The 26,838-nt window shown below is 35.6% G+C and overlaps 1 protein-coding gene across 1 annotated transcript in view; it reads left to right on the forward strand.

Annotated features, from left to right (window-relative positions):
- The window catches only part of LOC5573090 (rab3 GTPase-activating protein catalytic subunit), a 261,913-nt gene that overhangs the window by 4,128 nt on the left and 230,947 nt on the right, over nucleotides 1–26,838 (forward strand). The gene's annotated exons all lie outside the window — the stretch shown is intronic.

Raw genomic sequence — 26,838 nt, forward strand, 5'->3', positions numbered from 1 at the left:
ATATTTTTTGTTTCATCAATCCATACTCTAACTTTCGTCCATAGACGCCAAAGTGGTATCTTTTACCGTTTAGGCGACAGAACTGAAAAACCGATGACCACCCGCACGCTTCCCATAGAAAAATGTGTTCTATTGTGGGCCTCGTAACCGTGCGCTACCGGCGGCAGTAATTTACACGTATTGTAAGTGTAACGCAGTAAACCATCCTTTCCTTTCCAGTTAGAAGAAGCTTTTCGTCAATCGGACCACTCTCCTTTGGTATGTTGAGTGTTTTGTATGTCTTTTATTCGTAACCTATACTATTGAGACCAGCGGTCTTTAATTGAAAACGATCCTAACATTTAATAATATAGGTACCGTAAAACGGGGTAACTTTGATAGTTTTTTCGAAGAAAACTTGAATATTTATGCATGCTGTTTCAAAGAATAATAATTTATATTTTTAAAACAAGTACTGGCATCCTAGCTATCGATTGCAGTCGATAGATTTCCAAAAGATTTATTATGAATGGATATATAATTTTTCATATAATCGAAAGTTGGTTTTCTGTTTTGGGGTAACTTTGATAATGGAGTATGAATCGAACAAAATTGAATGAATAACGAACATTTGTAGGGCATTGCATACCTCTAGGCGTTTAACGTTATATGGAAATTTCTGACTTAGATTACAAAAATGGTCCCAGTTTGTGAAAATGCTATTCGCTAAGAGATTTGAGACCGTATTCAAGTTCTATGATAACTAGGCTGTCAAAGATAAGTGGCCAACTATTCAAAACTACATCAAATAGTGATCGTAGAACAGATTGTTTGTAAGCGTTTCGAAAATGCTAAAATTGTGTCAATTTTTAATATTCGTATAAAAAGCCTCAAATGCACTTGATTCCAATGAAAATAGGTTTGACGTGAAGTGTCATACTAATACTCTTTACTTTTGCATTCGTTTTGCTTAACTGATTAACAGAAACTTCGTTATTTCGTTTAATATGTTGTGGGTCTCGCACTATCAAAGTTACCCGCATTATCAAAGTTACCCCGTTTTACGGTAATAGGAACTGACCCTCAGCAAGCATGGGAAAATTCACTCACTCACTCGAACGCCACCGATGAAAAATAGCAAACAATCTGCTGCTATCGAACATTCAGTGATAGCTGAACCGTCCTAGGCGGAGTGTACCGTAAGGACGCCATTCACCGCTCATTTAACAGCATTTCAACACATTAAATTCTGTCGAAAATCGGTTTTTCGATATTTTTCGCAACTTTTTGCGCTAGACGCAAGTTAAAACATTTGTTTTTGTAGGAAAGAAGTTGAAATGTGAACAACGTATAATGGTACCGAATAAAATGTATGCCAGTGATACATGTGTAGGGCGCCATTCACCGCTCATCCTAAGTATGACACAATACACAACTAGTTGGAATTAATTTACTTTCATTAGCTGGTTGTTATCTTTGTACTTTAGTACAAGAACATATTAAAGCGTGGCAGCTTAGAAGCATTTTTCGATCTGCCGTAATAAAATCATTTCTCAACTCATGTTTACCGCCTTAAACAGCCTAAAATTATTTTTTATAAATAGTAAATAATATTAAATCATATGAATTTTATTCTGATACAACCCATTCTGGTATACTAATACATGCTGATGACTTTTATTGCGAAAACTTGTTCAGATTTTTCAAAATAATTCAATGAGCGGTGAATGGAGCATGAGCGGTGAATGGCGTCCTTACGGTAGCATGAAAGCGTCGAAACCGCCGAAACCGATTGATTGTGTAAAAGCGACAATAGGAAGGAATGCGAAGAGAAGCGAATACCAATACACTTGTATCTGCGAGGCACGAGTTAATGCACTTAGCATCCATTCGCCGAATGCATTGAACTGACTGAGAGGATTCCTACTCACTGAATCATTCCGTGGTGTGGACTGCCAGTCAGTGAACGCTCATTAGCACTCAAACCCGAATGCCATTCGAACGGAATCAGAATGTAAACAATCATTCCTGGACAAACATTTCAAAAGGGCACATCGACATTGGTAAACATTGGCTTTGCAAGCCGCTGTTGAACCCAATTCAACTCGATCACGCTCACCAATACCACTATCAGGAAGAGCTAACACCAATTTTCTGATAGTGGGGTAAGTTTGCGTGGGCGGGCTAAAAAGGGCTCAACAGCAACGTTTCTGAAAAAAGCTCATGACCTCTTGGGCCCTTTTCAAATGTTTGTCCTTTGTCCGAATTTTGGTATTGCATTCGACTGATTAGATGCCGTTTTTTGTTTCGCTTAGTGCTCGCTGAAGAAAAAGAATGGGCACTGGAAATTGAAACGTTCGGCTTGGTAAGAAAACGGCTTTTTCGCTCCCGACTGTGCGTGGAAGCGAGTGAGGGAAACACAATAACTGAGTAGGTGTTTCCCATGCTTGACCCTCAGTATCATATAGTTGCCAAGCATATAGTTGATCCTTCAAATGCTACCATAATGATTGATTGTAACAAGAACTTCCCGTGCGGCTTTCATAGAGGCTGTTAGCTTTAATACTAAATAACGTTGCTGATGAAGGGCACACAAAACACCCAACTGACCAATGGAGAGTGGTCCGATTGACGAAAAGCTTCTTCTGACTGGAAAGGAAAGGATGGTTTACTGTGTCACACTTACAATGCGTGTAAATTACTGCCGCTGTTAGCGCACGGTTATGAGGCCCACAATAGAACACATTTTCCTATGGGAAGCGTGCGGGTGGTCATCGGTTTTTCAGTTCTGTCGCCCAAACGGTAAAAGATACCACTTTGGCGTCTATGGACGAAAGTTAGAGTATGGATTGATGAAACAAAAAATATTTTTTTTACAATTTTTCATGATACAGACGATAGTTTTTTCGCTATTTTTCCGACAATTTTCTCCATGGTGAAAAATTTTCCAATAAATGTTTTTCTTTTTATATTTTTAATAGATTGCTGAAAATTTCCTTTCGATTTCACTAAAAAACTTTTGTTCTACGATGCATAGTTCAGGAGATATGAATTTACAAAGTTTGAGGTATATAGAGAAATCGTGAAAATTCATCTAGAGTTTTCCGGGAAAATAGGCCACTATAATTTTTTTGAATTTCACTTTTATCATGTATCCACTAGCTCTACCTCTGGTAAAAATTTCATGCAAATCGGAGAACCTCCGGCCCAAACCTGTCCGATAATTTAAAAAAATGCCCAACACACAAATTCCTTTTTTCCAATGTTTTTCGTGGAATTCCTTTAGAAACTCCTGATGGATATTATCCAGATATTCGATTGATTTATTGCTCCAATTATCTCAGCCATTTATCTAGCAAATCTTTTAATACTCTCCTCAATAGTTCAGGAGTTCATCCAAACTCCAAATTACATATACAAATTTCATCGGAGGAGAATTCTCTCTAGAAATAACTCACGTTATTTTTCGAATGTCTCTTAAAAAAAAACTTCACGTTTTTCTGGAGACAATTTTGAAAAAAAAAAATTGGAAGACCTTGAATAAATTCAAAAATTTACTGGAGTATTTTTTGAAGAAATCTTAGGAGAAATCTCTGGAGTAATTGCTATTTTTTTAAAGAAATCCAAAAAATCCCTTGATGGTTGCAGAAGTTGTAGGAAAAATTTTAGAAAATGTTTCAAATGAGAATTTTGGGAGTTCTCCAAGATTCAAAGGAAGAACCACTGGATAAAATCCTGGAGAATTTGTGACGTTCTTGAAAAAAATTCCAATGTTGTTTGGTGAAATTCCTAGTGATGATTTCCTTAAAACCCGTTGGAGAATTTCATGATGTTCTCTAAAGTGATTTCTGTAGTTATCTTTGGAAAACTCCAGATTGAGTTCTTCAGGTTACAAAGACCAACATTTTTTAGGAAATTCATTAGTACAATTCTTGGTGGAATTCCCTTCTGACTCCTATAAGTTTCCGTTTTGTTTGCGAGCAGGTGCAGAATCTGGCACGCGCGTCCAATGCTTGGTAGGTTCCCGTGCAAAATTAGAACGCGGTCAGTTCACTTTTGGCTCGCGTTCAGTTTAAAATGCATCAATGGGCGTGAGACAAAACAGTGTTCTGCACTGTAACTGTAAGTTTTTTTTCAAAGCTTGTTAGTCAATGTAAGTATAAACGTGGGATTTCCTTCAATGTTTTTTGTGTTCAATCCGAGAAACATTATGATTGTTTTTTAAATTTAAAAGTAGAATCATGTACAGTATTGGACAAAACATTTGCAACTTTTTCGATTTTCCATACAAAATGACCAACTTTGATAAACTATACCTCGGTTATTTATGGACCGATTTGAATGAAATTTTCACAGAATATCAGGCATAAATTGAATTTTAACATATATTTTTGAGTGATTTTTCCAATCACAAGTTGGAAAGCAGTAACACATAACTAATTGACATAACTAAACATATTGAAGGAATAGCTTCATGGTATCTTCTAGAGTTTCTAATTTTCCCGGGATCTGACTTCCCGGGAAACGGGAAATAAAATTTTCATTTCCCGGGAATTCCCGGGATCCCGGGAAATTCTCAAAACGCAAAAATGAAGCTTATTTGATGGAATTTTTTAATTATTATTTGTTGTATGTACAGTTGTGTTCAGAAAAATAGTAGTGCAAGCCGATTTTCATACAAAATGCTCAACCTTGGCATTCTGTAACTTTGTTTCCCTATGAGCAATCGGCATATTGGCAGAGATCAAAAAATATACTCAATTTCATTATAACAAAATTCGTAAATTTTTACACTACCGGTTAAAAAGTTAAGCATCAGGTTAAATCACTCAAAATAATAGTAGTTTTACTATTGTAAATTTTTATTCAGCAACAATTTTGTAAAAAAAAATGACTTGTTTATGCATTTATAGGTTGGGTGAAAATGATTGAAATGATGAATAAAGAAAAATTAAAAAACTCAAATTATTAAAATTACTATTATTTTGAACAATTTTTCCTGGTGCTTAACTTTTTAATCGGTAGTGTAAATTTTATGATAACGAAATTAAGTGTACATAAATGACCCAATTTTGTCAGTCCCGTTTTCAAAACTTCTTTCAGCTCCCCTTCAAAATGTAAACGCTATTTCTTCCCTATGTTATGCGCATTCAGAGTGATTTCAACAGTTTTGTAATAAATTTGGATAAAATTCGATAATGAAACAGTGACAATAAATAGTTCTTCGCGAAAATGAATTGTGGTTTACTGTGCAAAATTTTATGCCGATTGCAAACAAAGTTACAGCATGCCAAAGTTGAGCATTTTGTATAAAAATCTATTTTTACTTCTATTATTTTGAACACAACTGTACATTATATTTTAGACTACTACATTTGTACCCTTATTTGTTTAAAAAATATGTTGTCTTCACTTTATGCTAGGTTTGAAGCCTTTAGTTTATAAAAATAAAGCTAATGTTATGTGGAAGTCATTCCTGATCAATCGTATGAAGTTCAAATAATATTTGCCAACATTTATTTAAGCCTTTTCGAACATAAGAATAAAAACTAACCAAATGGAAACCACGAAAACTTTATAATCCTACTCATATCATGAAAACGATTCCCCGAAAGTTCCTTCATATCGCATTGCATATATTCGTCAATAAGATATGCATTTTTCAATTACGAAAAACAATCTTTAAACAAAAAAAAAATTCGCGATATAGTGAGTGATTTTTATTTGATTATAGATAGTGAACTCTTTATTGAAATAAAGCTTTCCGGGAAAAACGGGAATCCCGGGAAACAGAAAATAATTTCCCGGGAAACGGGAATGAATAAGTTTGCTGAAGACAGTTTTTGTGTAGGGCTATCAAATTTTGAGATAAAAAGTTTTGAATTTTTCGTCGAAAATTACACTTTACTGAAACCGTTATTACTTATGAACTCGAGATTGGAAAAATTATTCAAAAATATATGTTCAAATTCAAGTTATATCTGATGTTCTGTGAAAGTTTCATTCAAATCGGTTCATAAATAACTGAGATCTAGCTTACCAAAGTTGGTCATTTTGTATGGAAAATCGAAAAAGTTGCAAATGTTTTGTCCAATACTGTATATGGAAAAACAATTTTGGTTTAATAAAAAAGTGTGTGTGAAAAAAAAACCACAATATATCACATTCAAAATCCTTCTAAATTTTACTTAACTTTTAGTCGAATATTTGTACTAACAAAACACCTGGATTTATCATGTGGGGTTTGTTTTTTATTTCCATACAAAGTGGGCCGAAGTGTCTCAGATTTTCATGAAACTTTTTCCACAGGCTGGGCTCATCAATATATGAATAAAAAAAATTGAAAAAAAATTCAGGGTCGCTTATTTTCCCGGAAAACTCAGTTGGAATTTTTTTGTTTTCCTCTGACACTACTTACTTTGAAAAATCATAACTCAAGAACGAAGCATCGTAGAAACAAAGTTTTGTTATGAAAATGAAAGAGAGAAATGAGAAAATTCGTAAAGAAAAGCCGGAAAAACTAAGCTCCAACTCGTAGAGAATTTTCAAAAAAATATTTTTGAGAAAATAATTTCATAAGATTTAATGGCTGAAATTTTTGAAATGTACTTTTTTTCGTTTTTGAGTAATGGCCAATTTTGTAAAAAATGTGCAAATGTGCCAATTTGAGCCTTTTCTTTGAAAAATCATAACTCAAGGAAGAAGCATCGTAGAAACAAGGTTTTTTTATGAAAATGAAAGCAAATTTTTTCAGGAATAAATAAAAATATTACCTGAAAACAGTTTTCCACAAAATTTTCCACCGTTGAGAAAATTCGTAAAGAAAAGCCGGAAAAACTATGTTCCAATTAGTGGAAAACTTTCAAAAATATATTTTTGATAAGGTAATTTTCTAAGCTTTAATCGCTGACACTGTTGAAATGTACTTGTTTTTGTTTTTGAGTTATGGACAATTTTGTGGAAAATGACCATATAAGCCTTTGCTTTGAAATCCCATATTTCAATCGAAGCATCGGAAAAACAAAGATTTTTTATCAAAGCAATTGCAAATTTTCTAAAACATCTGAAAAAAAGGTATGGGATTAGTTTTAATGAAGTATAAGTCGCGATAGATGATATTTTTCATAAAAAATTACACCGCTAAGAAAAACTGAAAAAAAAACTGTTTCTGCCTCAAATTTTTATTACACTGAAAAGGGATTCTTTTTTTTTCTATGGAACAAATAAGATTATTATTTTTTTTAAATTTTAATTATTAAATTATTCAGTATATAACTTACATTTTCATCTTAATGCTATCTATTTTTTCAACCGGGAAGATTGTCTTTGGTTGCTAACATCAGAAGATTTTCGTTTCTTTGTATTATTAAGAACAAAGCATGCTGTATTTTCTTGGTTTTCATGTGCATCTGAGAATTCACTAGCAAAAATGCTTCGTTCGTCTTTTGGTATAAATGAATGATATTTTTTTGTTCCAGGAATTGGAACAAGGTTAGAAAATCTTTCCTGAAGAAATTTTTCAGCCTCTGAATAGTCATTTTCAGTTGCATACATAAATTCCCAATCTTTTGGTCTTTCATCTTTTGCGACGCAGCCCAGTCGAAAAATTGTTTGGCGTTATTAATTTCTGCTGACTTTCTAATACTAGCATCTCTAGCCATTCGCTTAATGTCAAATTTCAAAAATGTATGCAACCATGAAATTGATTTCATTCAAAATCAATGTATGTATATAATTGTTACTGTTTTATTTGACTTACATATTTACTAAAAATATGGTTTTAAAGTAATAGCGAACAAATAATGTTGAATTTACTTAAATTTGCGTTTTATATTTTTACTGATCTTGAATTTCCCATTCCAATTTTCTCAAATGCTTGGTTTGAGCCTTTTTTCAGTTATCAAGCCTACACAATATGCTTTACAATAATAAGCTGTTTAACTATTCGAAACGTAGCTTAGATCTCAATCGATAGCAAATTGCAAACTGATCGATAAAATGATCATCGTGAAGATTTAAATCGTTTCATTTCGAATTTCCCTCAGAGCCCTCAGTTGTGCACTTCTTAGCCATAGTTTAAAACACCAGAAAAAAATCATGAAGTATGTTTAACGAAAACCTACTGCAATTCCTGTAAGAATCGAAATGTTAGGACAAAGCTTAAATGGGTTACCATCTTCTGGAGATTCAAAATCAGGACATTTCACATTTTGACTCATATTCCAAACAGCAGCGATTTCAGAGGTTTTTTTTTTAATTTACTGTATTTATAAATTTCAGTGTTTTACTTGAGAAATCACTGCTCAAAGATGAGTGTTCAGAATACTCGGAATTTGAGATCAAATGTTTAATATAATTTTCAAGACTGTGTTCTACTAATAACAAATGAAAGAAAATACTCTTGACTGAACTCCCACTGTTTCACTGTACGATGATAATAATTCAAGTATTACGTCTGTTTGTCTGTGATATACTAATACACCCGATTCTGTTTTTGCACGGGGAATGCGTACCATGCAATAAAAGTTTTCAGTTCAAAATTTCAAAAGCCGTGCAAAAAAAGCAACACCATTTCTCGACGTTTCATGCAAAAAATAAGGTTTTGGCGAAAAAAAAAATGTATGGAAACTTTTTTTGCACGGCCGTGTAAAAAAATGCGTGCAAAAACAGAATCGGATGTATTATTAAAGGCAATTCCAGCTCTTGAAATTATTCGTCGTATTTCTCGAAAGATCTCGAGAAACTTGTGATTAGCGGGTGTATATAGAAATTCTTAAATATATTTAATAAGCCACACAATAATCTGTCACTTTTTCAGACATTTGGGTGTTTCGACTATGTAAGTATCTGACAATTCGCCAAAGCTCACCAGAAGTAAATCAAAGGTTTTGATGGGTTTCAGAGAAGATATTTAGGCTATTGCTTGAAGTTCAAAGAAATCTTGCAACATCTTATTTTTTAAAGAAATCTGCTTAACCACTCAAGATCTCGATAGAAAACTACTAACAATTACTAAAACAGCCAAGTATATTTTATAGAATCTAAAAAAACTTATTCAGAATCACTTAAAAGTTAAAACCTTTGAAGATGCAAGGAAATTCCGTTAGGATTTCTCAAATAATAGTTTTACAAAGAATTTGATAAGAATCATTTTAAGAATCTCACAAAGATGTTTCAGTTATATTTTATATAAGCCATCAGAATCGTTTTCACCACCCCGAGTGTAGAAAATTTAATTTGGACGGTCGATTGAACGTTGGATTGCAGAGAAGTTTCAAATGCAGAATTCGGTGAGTTTGTTCCAATAAGAACCAATGCCAAAATAGTATCCATAGGTGCCAGAACGTCTGCCAAACGTATCCTATGGCCTTTCCTATCCCATTAACATTCCAGAATTTCCCGTAACTCTAATGAGAGGTCGTAGAGTTTTCTGAATCTTTCTTGAGTAGGTGTTCAATTAAATCTTCCTTCCCATTCCTCAGCATTCGCAAGGACGTAGCCAGGACAGCTCTCACCTGTTGGGGGATGCGTCAATCTTGTCTAAGAGTCAAGGGTTGGTCCCAAATCTTTGACTTTGGTAACGGACGGGGAGGAGGCAACCCTCATATAACTGTTTAGGATTGTACCACCTACGAATTTGTGCGAATTTATTAATGCTAATGCTAATCTATTAAGATCTATTATTCTAAGAAACATCCGTTTAAGAGTTTTGCAAAAAATCATGCTTTTTGAGAACAGCTTCAATTATGACATCAATCATTAAAGCTCTCTTTTTCGATACTTTATTGAGTTTCAAAAAGCAGGAATTCAAATAAGGAAAGGGGGCCGCGACATTCTTTCAGGGGGTCCGTGAAGCCATTGAGAAATAAGTGTCGTTTTTCTTGATTGATGAATAAATGTAAAACATCTCATACTAAGTTTGTTTCAAGAAAGCATTTGGTTTATCAAATATTATTGAAATATAACTGATGTTTACTTTTACAACTTCGCAAATATTGATAAACTAATTTTGATGTCATTCTATCAATAAAAAATGCACACGAGGATTAATTAATCTGCACGCAGTCGTTATAATTATATTCCTTAAACGTTGCTCAAAGTTTCAGCAGAGTGCGCTTGAAAGTGAAACTGGGATCGTTTGTAAAGGAAATTTTTGAAATATTTGCAGCTTAATCCTTGTCAGTTATGATTTTGCAAGCTTACTGGTAAGATCTTCGAAAAGTTCCTCTGTTCCCTGGTAGATATCGGCAGGATTAAAAAAATCTTTCACAATAGTAATCATTGGTAGATTTCTGCGAAATTACTTGATGTCACATATCACAAGGTAGAGTTTTCAATTTTCCCGGGATTTGGCTTCCCGGAAAACGGGAAATAAAATTATCATTTCCCGGGAATTCCCGGGATCCCGGGAGAACCTTAAAAACCTGTAAATTAAGCTAATTTGATGGAGTTCTATGAATTTTTTATATTAAATGTTGTTGTTGTTATTTGATTTGAGAGGGACTTTAACCCGAAGGTCATTCGTCCCTTTTTATATTTAATGTATATTATAGTTTAGAACAGTAAATTGCCACGATTATTTCTCTTATTTATGAGTTTCTCCAAAAACATCTGCTAGTTTCGTTTTTTGATAGTTGAAGCCTTCATCAGGTCATGCTAGACAAATCATCTTAAATTCAAATAATACTTGTCAACATTTAGAAGTCTTTTTTGTAAATCGAACCATTTATGTGACTCGTCTGCAGTCACTGTCGAACACAGAAGGCATTCAGACGTCACCCATCGACTACCATATTAATCCTGTCACATAGAGTGGACAACTGTCGAATAATTCGAGTGACAGAGTCGTGTTGAGCTGAATTAATGGTCGACAGTCGAGTGGTTTTTGATCGAATCGACTTATAAAATAGACCCCTTAATCAATCATTTCAAACACTATAATAAAAACCAACTAGAGTGTTTCGTTAAAAATTGTGACTGTTATATTTAATAGAAGCCGTAAGCTAGATGGATCAACGAGGTCCGAGCTCGTATAGAAAGCAACAAAAATATAGAACTCATAAAAAGTATATAAACCTACTCAAATCATGGAATAAATCCCTCGAATGTTCCTTTATATTGTATTGCATATGAACTTTCTTGGAAAAACATATCGTCAAAAATATATGCATTCATTAATAACTATTCGATTACAAAAAAAACACCTATTAACATTAAAATATAATTAGTAATCTAGTAAGGATATTTGTTGGTATGATATGAAATGTAAATTGTGCGATAGTTTACTTGAATATAGATACTCAATTCTTCACTGAGACAGATCTTCCCGGGAAACAGAAAATCATTTCCCGGGAAACGGGAATCCCGGGAAATGTGCCCGGGATTGAAAACCCTATCACAAGGTTAACAATCATTGACGCACGAGTCATAGTTTTATTCCTTGAATGCGCACGCATTCACACAACACGCATTATTTTTAACGCTCATAGAACGTAATGAGACACGATAAAGAAATAGAACACAACATATCCTTTGTTTGGTGCCGATCACATGGCATGGCTCGAACTGTTATGATTCATAAACTGTTACACTCTCTGCATATGGATCGATCGGCTTATTCTGATCAAAATCCAAACTCTGATTGGTTCACAAAAAAAAAACTGAGATATTAACGTTCATAATCTTCCTCAATTTGTTACTCGTACCAATTTCCGTAATCCCACAGTGTCCAAATCTTTACATTATCTATGGTGAATTTCAAACGTTGTTTTTGCACTTCTGCCAAGTGACAAGTACTTATGTCTGACAAATCATTTTGAGATTTTTGACAGGTTTGCATGAACATTGATTTCAAAAGCATCCATTTTTGGGGGTCCGCAGGTTATTTGTAGAACTTCAAAGGGGGTCGCAGCTTCAAAAAGGTTGAGAACCACTCTGCCCATAAACGCATGTCGGTCTTATGTTTGCTGGATTTCCTATTCACATGGGACAATTTTTCGTTTATGGGCAGCACTGTTCTAAGCATTACGTCAAACTGAGATAGAGCATGCTTCTCAGTGTCCAATGAGTACATTCACAGTCATTATCTGGGAACTTTCTTTGTTTGGCCCCTTCCTAAGGGCATGTGATCATTAAAATTATTATTTGCAGGTCTCTAGCGCCATCTACAAATTACGTAACGCTCCAGGGGGAGGGAGAGTAGGCTCGACCGTTACGACTCATACAAAAATTTTTAATTTTTCATACAAATAGCGTTACGGAGGGGAGAGAGGGCGTCAAAAATTTCCAATTTGAGCGTTACGTAATAAATGGACGCTGCCGAAGTCGTAACCAACCCAGGTATAACGACTGGGAATAAAGAAGTTTTACTGCACTTTAGGTCTTATAACCAACTACAGATTCCGGATAAACGCTTGCTGAATTATTTTATTGAAAGGCTACATTGTTGGTCGGTATTGTGATATATAACGAAGCAAGAAATCCAAGTTTTACAAATTTATTATCAATTTTATTTACGTGTCTTTTTATACAGTCGCGCATGATCCGCTTGATCATGCCAATCTTGCCCAAAACAACAGATTTCGTGTGTATTCGAACGTCATATAAATTTGTTTAGTTTAAATGTTCGTTTTTTTGTGTTCTGTTTCAACTCCTCAGAGACAGACTTCTTATGGTTTGTTTCTATCTTCCACTACTACAGAACTGTACACAACATTGTTCCCATTCTTGATTACTTTTTTTTTGCTTCGTCATTTTTTTCGTCAATTGTTCTATAAATATATATGTGTGTTTATGCATTTAGGTGTAACTGTATAGGGTGTAGAAAAAACTTTCGTGTTACAATGTATTACTTCTATGTTTTCTTTATCATTCAACTAGACACTGTTTCGATTTTTTTCCTCTAATACTAAAGTTAACTTGTTCCATGTTAAACTGTTTCTTTTTTTTTTTTTATTAATTCTGCGCTAATAATTGGTTGCTAGCATTCGGTTACCCCGTTTCTAATGTTACACGCACACGAAATCACACATTCAGATCCAAACACACGATCCGCAAAGTATAACCTAATATTTCTCCCCTTACCCAGTTTATATATTCCCCCTTAGATTTCTCTACACACGTTCCGAACCGTACTTCGTTTTCTGGCCAGATTTTCTCAATCTTGCTTAATAGTGTTAACTTTTCAACTGTGTTTTTTCTCGTTTTCCTCGTAATGTCAAGTTTTCCAACGGAAGCGCAAAACGGGTAATAGTTTGAGGAGTAAGAGCTAGAGCAAAAATGAAATGTTTCGATTTTTTTGTTTCGTTCAAACTAATACTTGTTTCAGGATGTGAAATAAGATCACATGGAAAACCCGACACTAGTCTCTAAACGGAGAGAGGTTAAAGACGAACTTAGGGCAAATAGTTCCTATACTAACTCGTTGGTTGTTTTCATCGTTTTTTAACGTTTAAATAAAGTTTCTCAATACATATATACTTTTAGATAAATACTTGTTAAATGAAATGTTTCGTTTGCTTTCCTAATAAACCATCTTTTGTGTTTCGTTTATAACAAATTTGCTTTGATTAGTTGTGCTTAGTCGTTTACAATGTACAGTTAAATTCCTTGTTTGTGTGGTTATGGTGATTTCAGCCTATAAATATTGATGTTTTTGAGTATTCTGCCAGTTAACTGTGTTGGACTACTTTCATACAAAAATAATTGCTCTTAGTAGTGCTATCTGTACAAACTGTGATCTACACCGCGTTTTTTCGAACCTTTTGTGTTTCGGTTGAAGATTTCGCACCAGGAAGATTGGCAACCCCATCTTGGCGCTGGTGCAGTGTTGCCAGTCTGCCTGGTGGGAGATCTTCTTGGGTTATAATTTAATTTAGTTTACATTTTCAATGTCCCCATTAAAAGTTTATTATAAAAGTAAGAAAATATTTTAATTAGAATTGTATGGAAAAGGTAAAAACTTGTTCTGTACCTTTCCAGCCGGCTTGAATGGAAAGTAACTTGCTTCCATTGAGTAATTTGTGTGCATGTTTTGGTTCTTATTTAATTAACGCAAAACTAGGAATCGGACTCGGATTGTTGCTGTTCAAGTTTTCTCTCTTTTTCTTTCTGTTCGCCACCACCAAAGGACCGGTAAACAGGACGCAACTTTTCCACGGCACTATTTCCGGTTGTCACCACAAAAGCAAATTACTTTTCATTTCGTGTTTGAGCAGCACTTAACCAAAGAGTTGAAGTTTTCTTGCGCACTGTTTGGCTTACTTATTAAAGTGAAAGACAACAATCTGAAGGGAAAAAAAAAATCGGAGAACGGGTGCATTTATAGTTAGAAGTTTGATAATTCAGAATACTTTAAACAGCGGAAACCGAACTTTCTTTCCATTGGGGAGTAAAATATTCCAAATTACCAATCGTGCGGACATTGGCATTACAACAAATTAACTACGTATGATAAATTGCACTAATTCTTATCGGTTGCTACTAACACACAACGGTCAATAATAGACATTCACGCACACGCACACATTTATTGCTGTGGAGAGAGTTAACTACACGTTTCCGTAAATTACCTATAAAAAATCCCCTATCTCTAGTTATCTAAAATGTTATTTACAAAGCCAGCTTAAGTAGGTTTAGAATACATTTTGTTCTTCTTTCCGCAAGTATTGTAGTCGCTCTACAATCGAGTCATTCGATCACCTATCCCGGAGGAGGTTAACTGTGGGAAAGAGATTTTTCGTTAAACGAAGATCGATCAATGCTTCCGAATCCGTTTCGGTGGTCAATTTGTTCGCTACTTTATTCAGCATGCCGTTAGTTTTCACATTGTTCATTCAGGAAAGAGATACTCCACTGGAGCGAATGGTGAGGAGAAATGGTCGCATGCCTTAAGGTGAATTAGGTCAGTCAAAAGAGGAAAACCGTATGCACTAATGCAGATTAACGAAGGGGTATGAAATGACAGGGTGACCAGCGCACCGGGAAATCGGGAAAACCGGGAAAAAGCCGGGAATTCCAAATCACCGGGAGAAAACCGGGAAATATACGGGAATTTCAATCAACACCGGGAAAATATTGCATATCAAGTGAAACATCACCAGCACCAGCATTATATTTTTTTGTGGATTTTTACTATAGCCTCTGGTTTGAATCAATAAAGTCAGGAGTAATATTTGGAAACATATTCTTATAGTTTATACCACTTTCTCTAACCTAATTAATAATTATCCAGCAAATTAAAAACAAGAAATGAAGAATATCTCGCGAAAAGTGTTTTTTCATGAAGTTTTATGAAGCATTTCATGTTACAAACTACAATTTTTGGATGTTATCAATTACATTTCTCTAAACAAGCTTGCGAATTGCTAAGGTCAAACTAATTGCATTTACAGCCTGTATTCTTAGTTGGAAGTCCTTCCACTCAATACTTCTTTTTTATTGCTAAAGATAAGTTGTTGGCATCCTTAGAAAATATTATTTCAATCATTTATTAAAATCAACTTATGGAAAAGTTTACCTAATTTTTCAAAAACATTTTATTATTATCTTGCAATATAAGATTTCGAAATATTTGGTAAATTTTAAACCTATGATCTTTATTGAAGATTTACCATTCACTTCTTGATTGGGGATGGTAAAGATAGTATAAAACTCTCTTTTATATGTTATGTATAAGTCAAATTGCTCTGAGAAATACTTTTAGGTTGGTGGAGGTAAATACAATCTATAATTTTTATGCTGATGAACATGGAACGAACTGTTGAGCAATTGATAAATTCGTTATTGAGTCTACCAAGTCTGTGTGACCGTTTCAAATTAAAACTAAGATTCAAATTAACTAAGAACCTTTTTTAAACTAAACTTTTTCATAATAAATTCCACGATTACGTGAAATGAAAGACGTAAAATATCGTTTTATAGATCAAACTGAAATTTAGCAGAATCAATATAAGCCATAACAATTTCAATTCGCAGCAAGACATCTTATTTCCGTATACCCCTAATAGGAATGTTTTGTTGTATGATCAAAAAACTCGTAATTAATGTCGTTTGAAATGGTAAACCAATTCGTAATAATCGTTTCTTAGTACCGTGTACCCCCGTTAATTTGAACGGTACCTCATGCAAACCATCGGGGTTCATTTTTAATATGAACATCTAGTCACCCTAGAATCGTGTTTCTGGTCACCTCTTTCACTGTTTTGTTTTGATTTTGCGTTCCGTTCCACAGCGTTCCATTTCACTTAACTCCGTTCCATGAGTCAAACGACGTTTGAACCATTTTCAATCTGAACGATGTGCAAATTAGCGGGGTACAAATTAAAAAGTGTTCAGATTAAATGTGGTCAAACCAACGCCGGTATATCATTAAACCGGGAATATTTTTGAAATATCGGGAAAAAACCGGGAGAAAACCGGGAATTTGAAATCAACTTTTCACTGGCCACCCTGAAATGAGGCGTGTTTTAGAAACGATCGATTAGGTCAGTTGGTTTTAAGTTTAGCCTAGAGATAGCACAACACTCTATGAAGAAGCTTTAAGAGATCAAAGCCTAGAGTGAGAATTAGCCGAAAGCTAGAAGCCAGTCGTATAGAAAAGTTTGAGTTATCGTTAGTTTCGTTAAATGTTCCTAACCTTCTTATCCGTTCCCGAAAGTCACAATTACAGTCAAAGGAGAGTCAGATATACCTCAAATTATTGAAAACCTAGTGAATTTCATACCGTTGATATTATTGATTCAAACAAATTCGGAAAAGAATAACCAACAAATGTCGCTGTAGCTGGAAGAGTGGACCGTTCTCGAAGCGTTTCAGGCTTGTTGAGAAAACCAAATTTACAAAATTTCACCGCTAGAATGCGTTTCAGACATCTTGAGATTCACCGAAGAATGTATTTGTGTTGAATTTTTTTGCCGCATGTATTTTTGTTGAATTTTTTCGAAGACCTCAAGTCGATTGAGGTTAATACAAAAAGATATCACATTATGTTTTTTTTTGCATGTAACTGAAAAGTTTTAAAAGGGTTTTTGGCGGAGCCTGTTTCTTGTACTCTGGAGTGGTCAGATCTGTGGGTAGCGAGTTCATTTTTCATTTATTGACATATTTTATCCTTCGTAAAACGGATATGTCGCAAAATATGCTCTCCTGGAACCTGTGCGATGTGCTCAGGAGTGGCAACATATGTTTAAGTAGGGCCTATATCTCATTTATGGACATGTTCTGTAGAATTTACGAAGATTGAGACGTCACACGGTTTTTTTTTGGACATAAAACGGAAATGTCGCCAGTGAGGCCCTGGCGGAATCTGTGCTTGGAGCTCTGGAATGGCCACATCAATTGATATTAAGTTAATTCTTCATATAATGACATGTTCTTTCGAATTCATAACGATTGAGACGTCTCACGGTATGTTTTGGACAAAGAACGGAAATGTCCCCAAAGAGGTCCTCGTGGAATTTGTGCCAGGAACTCTAGAGTGGTCAAATCTGTTCTTACCGAGTTCATTCTTGATCTATTGACAAGTTTTCTCAAATTCTTGAAGATAGAGATGTCGTACGGTATGTTTTGGACATAAAACGAAAATGTCCCAAAGAGGCCCCCGTAGAACCCGTGCCAAGAGCTTTGGAGTGACCACATCTGTTCACATCGAGTTTTTTTCTTCTTTTACTGACATGTTCTCTCGAATTCATGAAGGTTTAGACGCCGCACGGTATGTTTTGGACATTAAAATGTCCCTAAAGGGGCCATGGCGGAACTGGCTGCAATGTTCCGGAACGGTCTCCTAATGGATCATTGAAGGTAATTCATTTGGATCTCATCGCATTTAAACAGCGGCGCTACCGTATATGTGATTTAACATTGTGACAGCATCGCTGTTATGTTAAACACACCAGACTACAGTAGCGCTATCTGTGCTTTTCATAGCGACCGTTTTGATTATTTTAACGATCCATTCAAACTATGTTTAATCGATGATAATCGGTCATTACCTTACGTTTGACATAAAAACTTCGATGTTGTTGCTGCAATAAATATAAAAAAAACACATTTCCAAATTTTGGCATCCTTGTGACTCCAGTACAACCCAGAATATCTCAGACATGGTTCCGAATCCAGCATTGTCCATTTATGACAAATAACTGGTAACTGGTACTTTTTTAGAGCCAACTGAGGGTGATTAAAAAAAATCGAATGTAAATTGACAAAATGACAGCTATTTGAAAATGTCCTGTTGGAGGTCGGGTACGTAAATGTTAAGAACAAGGTTGCTAGGATCTATTGATGGCTGCCTTTCGCTCTTCTTAAAATACCCTTAGCACAGATCTCGACATCATTCTGCTCAAATTACCTTAACTTAGATCTCGACATAGAAGAGACTCGCTGACAGCACTGAGTACACGGTGACGGGATTCACCTAAATTTTTGGTTGTTTCTACGCCATACCGCTCAACTACAACCAATTACTCAATTTTGGCTAAGATTCCAAGATCCCCACTACAAACTACCAAAAAATCAATATTACACATGACGTAAATTTTATGATAAGCAACATACTCGGTGTAAAAAATTGAATGACGTGAATTTGATAGTATTTGCACTCAAAAATGCGTCATTCTTGTAAAATTACGGTAAATGAGATTGAAAATGTCTGTGATCCGAACAAAATTCAGTTCAATGTGACGGAAAATTACGTCGTTTGTAACTGGAATTTACGCTAGAATTTACGTCATTTCACTTACTTTAATATGTGAGGCACATTTGACGTAAAGTTACGGGTTCTTTTGTTAGTGTGTAGGTAGTTTGCTTGTAACCTGGGGGATGACCTGAAAATCAACAAGCAGCCAGGCTGCCGTCAAACAAAAATAAAATCGTAAAAATGATCCGAGTATGTCTAGGAATGTTCGATCATGATTTCGTCACGCTAAAAAATGTTATACAATTCATATAAGACAAAGATTGCCAATTGTTAAAGAAAAGTTGTGCTTGGTCCAAATTATGCAGAAGTCTTTTAAAACTTTTCTCAAATATGTTTCTAATTAACATACGGCTAAAAACTTTCTGATTAAGTATATGTATTGGGTTTATCGCCTGCATTGAATTGATGACGCTTTCTTTGAAGCATTTTAAGAGTGCACTTTGAATGTGGTTTCCTGCGAGACAAGAAAACAAACAACGGTTGGCACAACCGAAAAAGATTGTGTTCAATTTGAACGACCTGAATATTCCAGTCCGCACCCCCTAGCTTTTAGCATGAACTCTTAAGTAAAAAAATAAGTGTAAACAAGACCAGAACAAACTTGCCATCTGTCACCTGGAATTTCAACTTGGCGGATGCAGTATTCTGACAAATTGATCTACCTCCCTTTTAGATACCTTGGTCACAATGTTAAATTCCATCCAGCCTTTTACGAGCACTAATGGCCGCTCGAGCACTTATGGGATGCGGACTCGAATATTTTAGTCCTTCAATTTGAACATTGTTTTCCACCAGTGCTAACCGTTGTTTGTTTGCTTCTCTCACAGGAAAACATTTTTAAAGTGCACGCTTAAATGACTTCACACAAAACTTCACCAATGTAACGCAGACGATAAATCCAATTAATCATCTGAATCATAATGTTTCTGAGGATATATTGGCCAGAAACAGGCTTCCTAAAGTTCTAAACAATTGACGAATAATTACGACCAAACAGAAAGTGTCGTTAAAAGTTGACGGTCTTTGTGTTACACGAAATGTTTAACATTTTTTAGCGTGACCAAACTATGACCGCATAGACCAAGGCATACTCTGATCATTTTTTACGAAAATATTAGTTTGACAGCAGCCTGGCTGCTTGTTGAATTCCAGTCCGCACCCTCCAGGCCATTACAAGCAAGCTTGCTTTCTAGTAGGGATCTAACGATTTGGAATTTGGCTTGGATCGTTTGACAACTGATCGATAAGTTTGATGATCGAGCTTATCGATCAAATCGTTTGATGCCTACCAAAAAGCGAACATTGTCTGCGGCGGCCATTAGCACTCGTAAATTGCTGGATATTGGCGCTTTCATGTCACAGTTCCGTGTATGCATTTGTTTACATTGGTGGAGCACCGGTATATACATGGGACTGTCATTTCCATAAAAGAACTGTCAAAGTGGTTCGGGATCAGTTGATTTTAAACGTGTCGTGAAAAGGTCTATACCAGTGGTCACCAAACTGCGGCCCGCGGGCCGCATGCGGCCCTCGAGAAGGTTTTGTGCGGCCCGCGAATGGATTTTAAATGTTAATGTGATGCGGCCCGCATGTTATAATTTTTATTCATGCTGGTGTAAATCCTTTGCTCTTGCAACTTTGTTCTTGGAAAGTCAGTCATTGAAATCATGTAAAATGTTTCTGCGTTCTTGCATCTTCATGGCATAAGGAGCAATATGAAATTGACTTTGACTCATTCAAAGGTTCAAAGTTTCTGAAAAACCTTATTTTCCTTTTAGAATCTTGAAGGCACAGCTATGGGCCTGCAAAAAGTCTTTAAGTCTCTAAAAATCTCTCTTCTGAACATATTTAAGTTTACAAAATTGAACCAGGATCTTGGTCTTGCAGAGGTGTCCGCAGAATGCTGATTTTTTAAAATTTTGACTTCAAAAATGCTTCCTTTTTCTGTAAAACTTTGAAAATTATGTTATTCGAAATTTTTTACTATGGATTGCTTTCTGAATTGTTGAGGAGCCCGAACGTAAAGAAATGTATAGTATTGGACAATATATCTGCAACTTTTTCGATCTTCCATACAAAATGGTCTACTTTTGTGGGATAAATCTCAGTTATTTATAGCCCGATATGAATAAAATTCACACAGCATGTTGGACGTTACTTAAGTGTCAACATATATTTTTAAGTATTTAAAAATTGAATACAAAGAAATGAAAAATTTTATGGATTCGATTAAAGTGAATTTCGCGAAAAATTTTCAAACGATTTATCTCAAAATATAAGAGACCTACACAAGTATCTTCAGCATAATTGTTAAACTCATCTAAATGTACAACATTGCTGAAGATACTACCAATCTATTTGGTCAATTTTTTGGTTTGTGTAAATTTTGAATTTTATTATTGCTTTTAATTCGTAAAAGAAAATAAAAGTTACAAATATATGTTAAGATTCAAGATATGGTTAAATTTGATATGAATCGATCCATAAAAAATAGATAAAAACCTCTAAAGTAGACCATTTTGTATTATTATTCGAAAAAGTTGCAATTGCATTGTCCAATACGGTAAGAGACATATTGATCGTATTTGAATTGAGTATATTAATAAAGCTCTGTTTCTAGCTTTAAAAAAGTTTTTCAATGTTATTTTTTTCGTCATGAATTCTTTTGTATTAGCTAACAAAACCATGGCATTTTTTTCTGTCACTTATATCTTTGCTTCCAAACCCCTTTGCTCTGAACATAAAGTTCCCAGAAATGTATTATCCTTTCTCATAGAAATAGTGATTTAAAGTCAGCTGTTAAAATTAATCATTATAAATCTTGCGGCCCGCGACTGATTTTGAAAGAGTTCAGATGGCCCGTGTAATCGGTTAGGCTGAGGACCACTGGTCTATACGGTGCCGTCGTTGTTATGATGCGGTGGATACAAAAAACAGATACATTCAATGATCCATTGAAATTGATACACGTTTCACTTCGATTACGCATCAGATGTGTAAGTCTCTCACGACGCCCGCCGATTGGGTTGTTCAACGGTGAAAAAGTTACAATATTTTGTAGTTTGACCGAAAAACACATTTTTCTAACTATAACCCAATTTTATTGCGCTGCGATATCATAATTTTGACATTGTAAATGACAAATCAAGCGTGTGCAAAAATAAGGGCGTAAGTCGCATGATCGATTTTTCTTCATCGATCCTCTCTTCTGTGAATAAAGGTGACAAGATGCAAGTATTTAGCATTTTTTCACCTCAAGACGCAAGATTACATCGTTCCCAAGCGGTCTGAAGTGAAGAAATGCTGATAAACTTGTATTTTGTCACTTTTTTTTCACACTATCTTCTGATTAAGAGAAATCGAAATGTTTTAAAATTGCCCAAGAGAGAGTGAGCGAGACAGCACCAACACACGGCGCACAGTAAAAGTCAAAAGAACAAAAGAATTTATGGCACGCAGAGGCTCATGCGTAGACTGAACGACATTTACATAATGACAGATTGTCCTATAGTAAAAATTGCCTGGGGGTGATTCGAAAGTAATTCAGGATCTGTCACCAATTTGAGAATTTTCAAAAGTCAGTTTTTTGTTCAAAATCATGAATATGTGTTATTTTATTCTATTCTCCAACCGAAATACAGTGAATGTGTTCACTGTCGTCGAATATATTTCAGTTTTGAACAGAAAAACTGCTTTTGAAATTTTGATCATGGCGATATTTACGATGATGGATCCTTGAACGTCAAAATAGTTCCAAGGCACTAAAAAATATGAAGCTTTGAGTTCTGACTCAATTGTCAACGCAAAATCAGAATATGTGAAAAACGGGATACCCCTAAACAAGCCAATTCTTTTGTCTTTTTACAATTTTTTGCGTAAGCCTTTTTCGGAGAACGCGATATATATATTTGTATATGGTTTGTCTTGCTCAGTTTGTGCAAAAAAGTAGCGGAAGGGAGAGGAAGGATGTTTATCCCTTTTAATTTATGTTTTGTTCACAAACATTGGCACTAATAAATCCGGAGAAATACATGGAAATGTTTGTAAACAAAGCGGACCGCAACATCAAATGGCCGCCAAACCACGCCAATTGACATTTCAGAAGACCTACTGCTACATAGACCTTGCGCGATACTACACTGAAACAAGCATAGAGACGAATTCTATGTCAAACCGGTCAGTCACAGAACTCGACCATTCTCGATTTGCAGTAAAATTTGCACATGTTTTTGGTAGGGTAGAATAAGTGTTTTCCGTAGAAAAATCGATCAGTTTTACTCTAGAGTAACTTTTGAAAATGGCCTATATTTTTTCATGGAATTTATTTAAAAAAATATTTGAAATATTTTTTTAGTGTATTTTTTTTCTTACAGTCTAAACGGTACACTACAACTTCTTCATAGAACATTTTTCTCTAAAATCAACAGTTTCATAGTTAGAATTTTCAAATAAGTTTTCATGCAAACATTTATAGGCCATTTTCAAAAGTTATCCTCGAGTCTAAATGATCGATTTTTCTACGGAAAACACTTATTCTACTTATTAACATATGAAAATTTATATCGAAATCGAAGATTATCGAGTACGATTTTAATATTATTCGACTCATTCTGGATGGAATTCGTCTAGAAGTAATGAGAACCATAAACGAGTTTTTAAATTTCTTTCTGCTCAAAGTGGGAGAAAGTAACAAAAGCTATTAGACTATCTACTCCATCATATATAAATCCAACAAAATTTAAATAAAATATCAATATTGTAAGAGTTTCTATTGAAATTTTATACATTGTTCCTCCATTCATGCAGTCGTTGTCCGTCAAAGGGCACGAGCTCGTTAATTAATTTAAAAATTTATTTAATTTGCTTTCGAGTGAAATGAATTTCTGACGGTGGTTTTCGACATCGATGCAGTGCCTAACTTTAATTGACATGAACAAGCAATAATCGAGGGCCAGGTTACCCGTTGAAAAGCGGCGGAGTGATTGTGGTTTTGGATTCTCGCGACAAATGTTTTATCATTTTCATCAATTACGACGGCGATCAATTGCCGCATAAATGTCGCACTCAAACACACACGGAATAATTGCAGTAATTCCATTCTTTTGGTCGAATGTCGCAGTGAAATTCAAGCGTGCGGTTCCGTTGCAGTCAGTATCGGGTAACAATCCTTTTGATCTTTTACCGGTGGATCCGGTTTCAGTCACATGTATAAGTGAGTAACGCTTATTTCATAAATCGAGTCGATCATACTGACTCCACTGGAGTCAATGTCGACCGAAATATTTGCTGGACACGTCTCTGTCACTCGAATTTTTCGACAGTTGTCACTCTATGTGACAGGATTGCTATGGTGGTTGACTTCTGGGTGACTTGGGGCCCAGATAGCCGTAGCGGTAAACGCGCAGCTATTCAGCAAGACCAAGATGAGGGTCGTGAGTTTGAAACCCACCGGTCGAGGATCTTTTCGGGTTGGAAATTTTATCGACTTCCCAGGGCATAGAGTATCTTCGTACCTGCCACACGATATACGCATGCAAAAATGGTCATTGGCACAGTAAGCTCTCAGTTAATAACTGTGCAAGAGCTCATAAGAACACTAAGCTGAGAAGCAGGCTCTGTCCCAGTGTGGACGTAATGCCAGAAAGAAGAAGAAGGTGACTTATGAAATATCTTTGTTTACTTTGATCGACAGTGACTGCGGATGGTTCACATGAATCTCGATTTATAAAACAACTACAGTCGACTCTCTACATCTCAATGTTCTATATCTCGATATCTCTCCCTATGTCGATGATTTCATAAGTCCCTTCAGTCTGCATACATTTTCATAAAATCTCGAGAAAAATTGTTATGACAAACACAGGGGGCAACATGGTTGCAACCTTTTCCACTCGTGATTCAACAGTTATTTTAAATTCCAAAGACATGACGTCCTTACTGTGACAGAGCCTGTTACTCAGCTTAGTGTTCAATTAGCACTTCCACAGTTATTAACTGAGAGCTTCCTTTGCCAAAGTAGCCAATTCCGCATTCGTATATCGTGTGGCAGATACGATAATACTTCATGCCCAGGGAAGTCAAGGAAATTTTAATTAAGAAAAGATCATGGACCGACCGGGAATCGAACCCAGATACCTTCAGCATGGCTTTGCTTTGTAGTCGCGGAGTATGACCACTCGGCGAAGGAAGGCGAACCTTACATTTCCTGGAAATACAAAAATATTATACAACATTTGTAAGGTTCCCATGCAAAATTGTACTGGAATCTCACATCCACTTGTTAGGTGTAGGGATGCTCTTAAATTGTTACTAGGGTTACTAGGGATGGTCCTGAATGTTGTTGCTGTTGTCGCCTGTTGGCCAAAACATGACATTTCACCCGATTTCGGTCTGACGACATCGCTTTCTATCGGGCGGCAGAATTCGCCGAGTCGATTATTATTGTTACCGTTATTTAAATTAATAATTCCAAAGAGCTACGGCGCTGCAGCTCCGGAGACGCAACGTCAGCATGCAGTAGTACTCGTGATTGGTTTCGAAAACGTATAAACTCCATAAACTGTGCGCTTTAAAAAGGGGCGAAAAATAAATAAAAAAATGCTGAGCGTTTGAAGTTTTTTCGGTGGCAGTAGTGTGGTGATTGTGGTATCGAAGAGGATATTTTTTCTCCCATCGCTGAACTGTAGTTTGGTGAAATATTTTATACGCTTGATCGAGCTTTGTTGAGTCGAGTTGAGGATGGGATAAAAAATCAAAGGTCGATCATGTGTGACACCAGACTGGTTCAAAATTTGTGGTTCGTCTTCTTCGTTCTAATGGTATTTCATACAATATCTGACAGATCATGCTTCTCAGCTATTATATTCTATGCGAACTTCGAGAGCTTAAGCTTTTTGGAAGCTTAATTTGCCAATGGTAGATTTTGATCTACTTCGTTGCAAGCGCTATTATTCGTAGCATGGAAGGTTCCGCTACGGCGGATATTCAAACTTATAAGTTTGATGCAGATTAACTTTCCAGGTGTGATTTTGTGAAAGGTGTTATGGTTTAAACACCAAAAAATGCAACAAAACTGTTGTATCCACTGACGAAGACGCCATTTTACGATTCATGTTTCTTTCCGCAACGTATTCACAAAATTTATGTTTTGAAAAATGTCAGTATTTTTTTAAATGTCAATGTTTTTCTAACAACTTTTTCAAAAAAAAAATTGTGTCTGATTCTCATATTTCCGCACCAGTCCAACGCGCGACTCTATATCGTCCCATTCAGTCATCATCCGCGCGTGTGGGGCTGCAAATATTCGCTACTCATCACTTATTCTGCACCCGTTTGCCGCGTTTCAGCGAGTAGTGAATGTTTACACGTCATATATTCAAACGACCATAAAAATTTCTCTAAAAAGCTATAAAATACACATTTTTCCCCCTTGGCGTCGTCACCCCACTCTTTCATCCCCTCCCGGAGGCGAATTGAATTATGTTTGCGAAAACCCCGGCAACAACAGAGCATGGATCCTGAATTTTCCACACGAATTGAAACGGAAGCCGATCGAGATAAATAACTCACACACACTCTCGCGTCACATTGCACATTGTACATCGCCACTTATGTTGATGAACTCCCTTGGTGACTTTCACTTTACTTTATCTGTTTTGCAAAATTCCCTACCCCTTTTCTCTAGCGCTTACTTACTGTTAAAGACTTAATGTAAAAATTGCAATAAAAATATATCCTCTTTCGGTTTTCTTTTTCTCCGTAATAAATTTCCTAAACATGTTTGAAATTCCGGTTCGTGTTTGACTTCCTAGAACTACTTTCACTTATTGACACGTCCCAACCTATAGCATGCAGCACTAAACGGGAAAACGGGCACGGTGTGGCTGAAACAGTTACTAACGAAAAAAAATACCTTCATTTCTGCATCCAACACTCGAAAGATAAATATATCATAAGTACATATTAAATATCCATTAAGATGACATTCGGCATTCAGTCACAAAAATTGCTTTCCAAAAACCAAAAATATTTCTCTCAGGAATCTGAAGAAATTCCTCTCTGGAATCTGGAGATATTCCTCTCAGAAATCTGAAGAGATTCCTATCAGGAATCTGAAGAGATTCCTACAAGGAATCTGGAGAGATTCCTACCAGAAATCTGGA

The sequence above is a fragment of the Aedes aegypti genome, chromosome 2 (assembly GCF_002204515.2).
Source record: "Aedes aegypti strain LVP_AGWG chromosome 2, AaegL5.0 Primary Assembly, whole genome shotgun sequence".
NCBI lineage: Eukaryota > Metazoa > Arthropoda > Insecta > Diptera > Culicidae > Aedes > Aedes aegypti.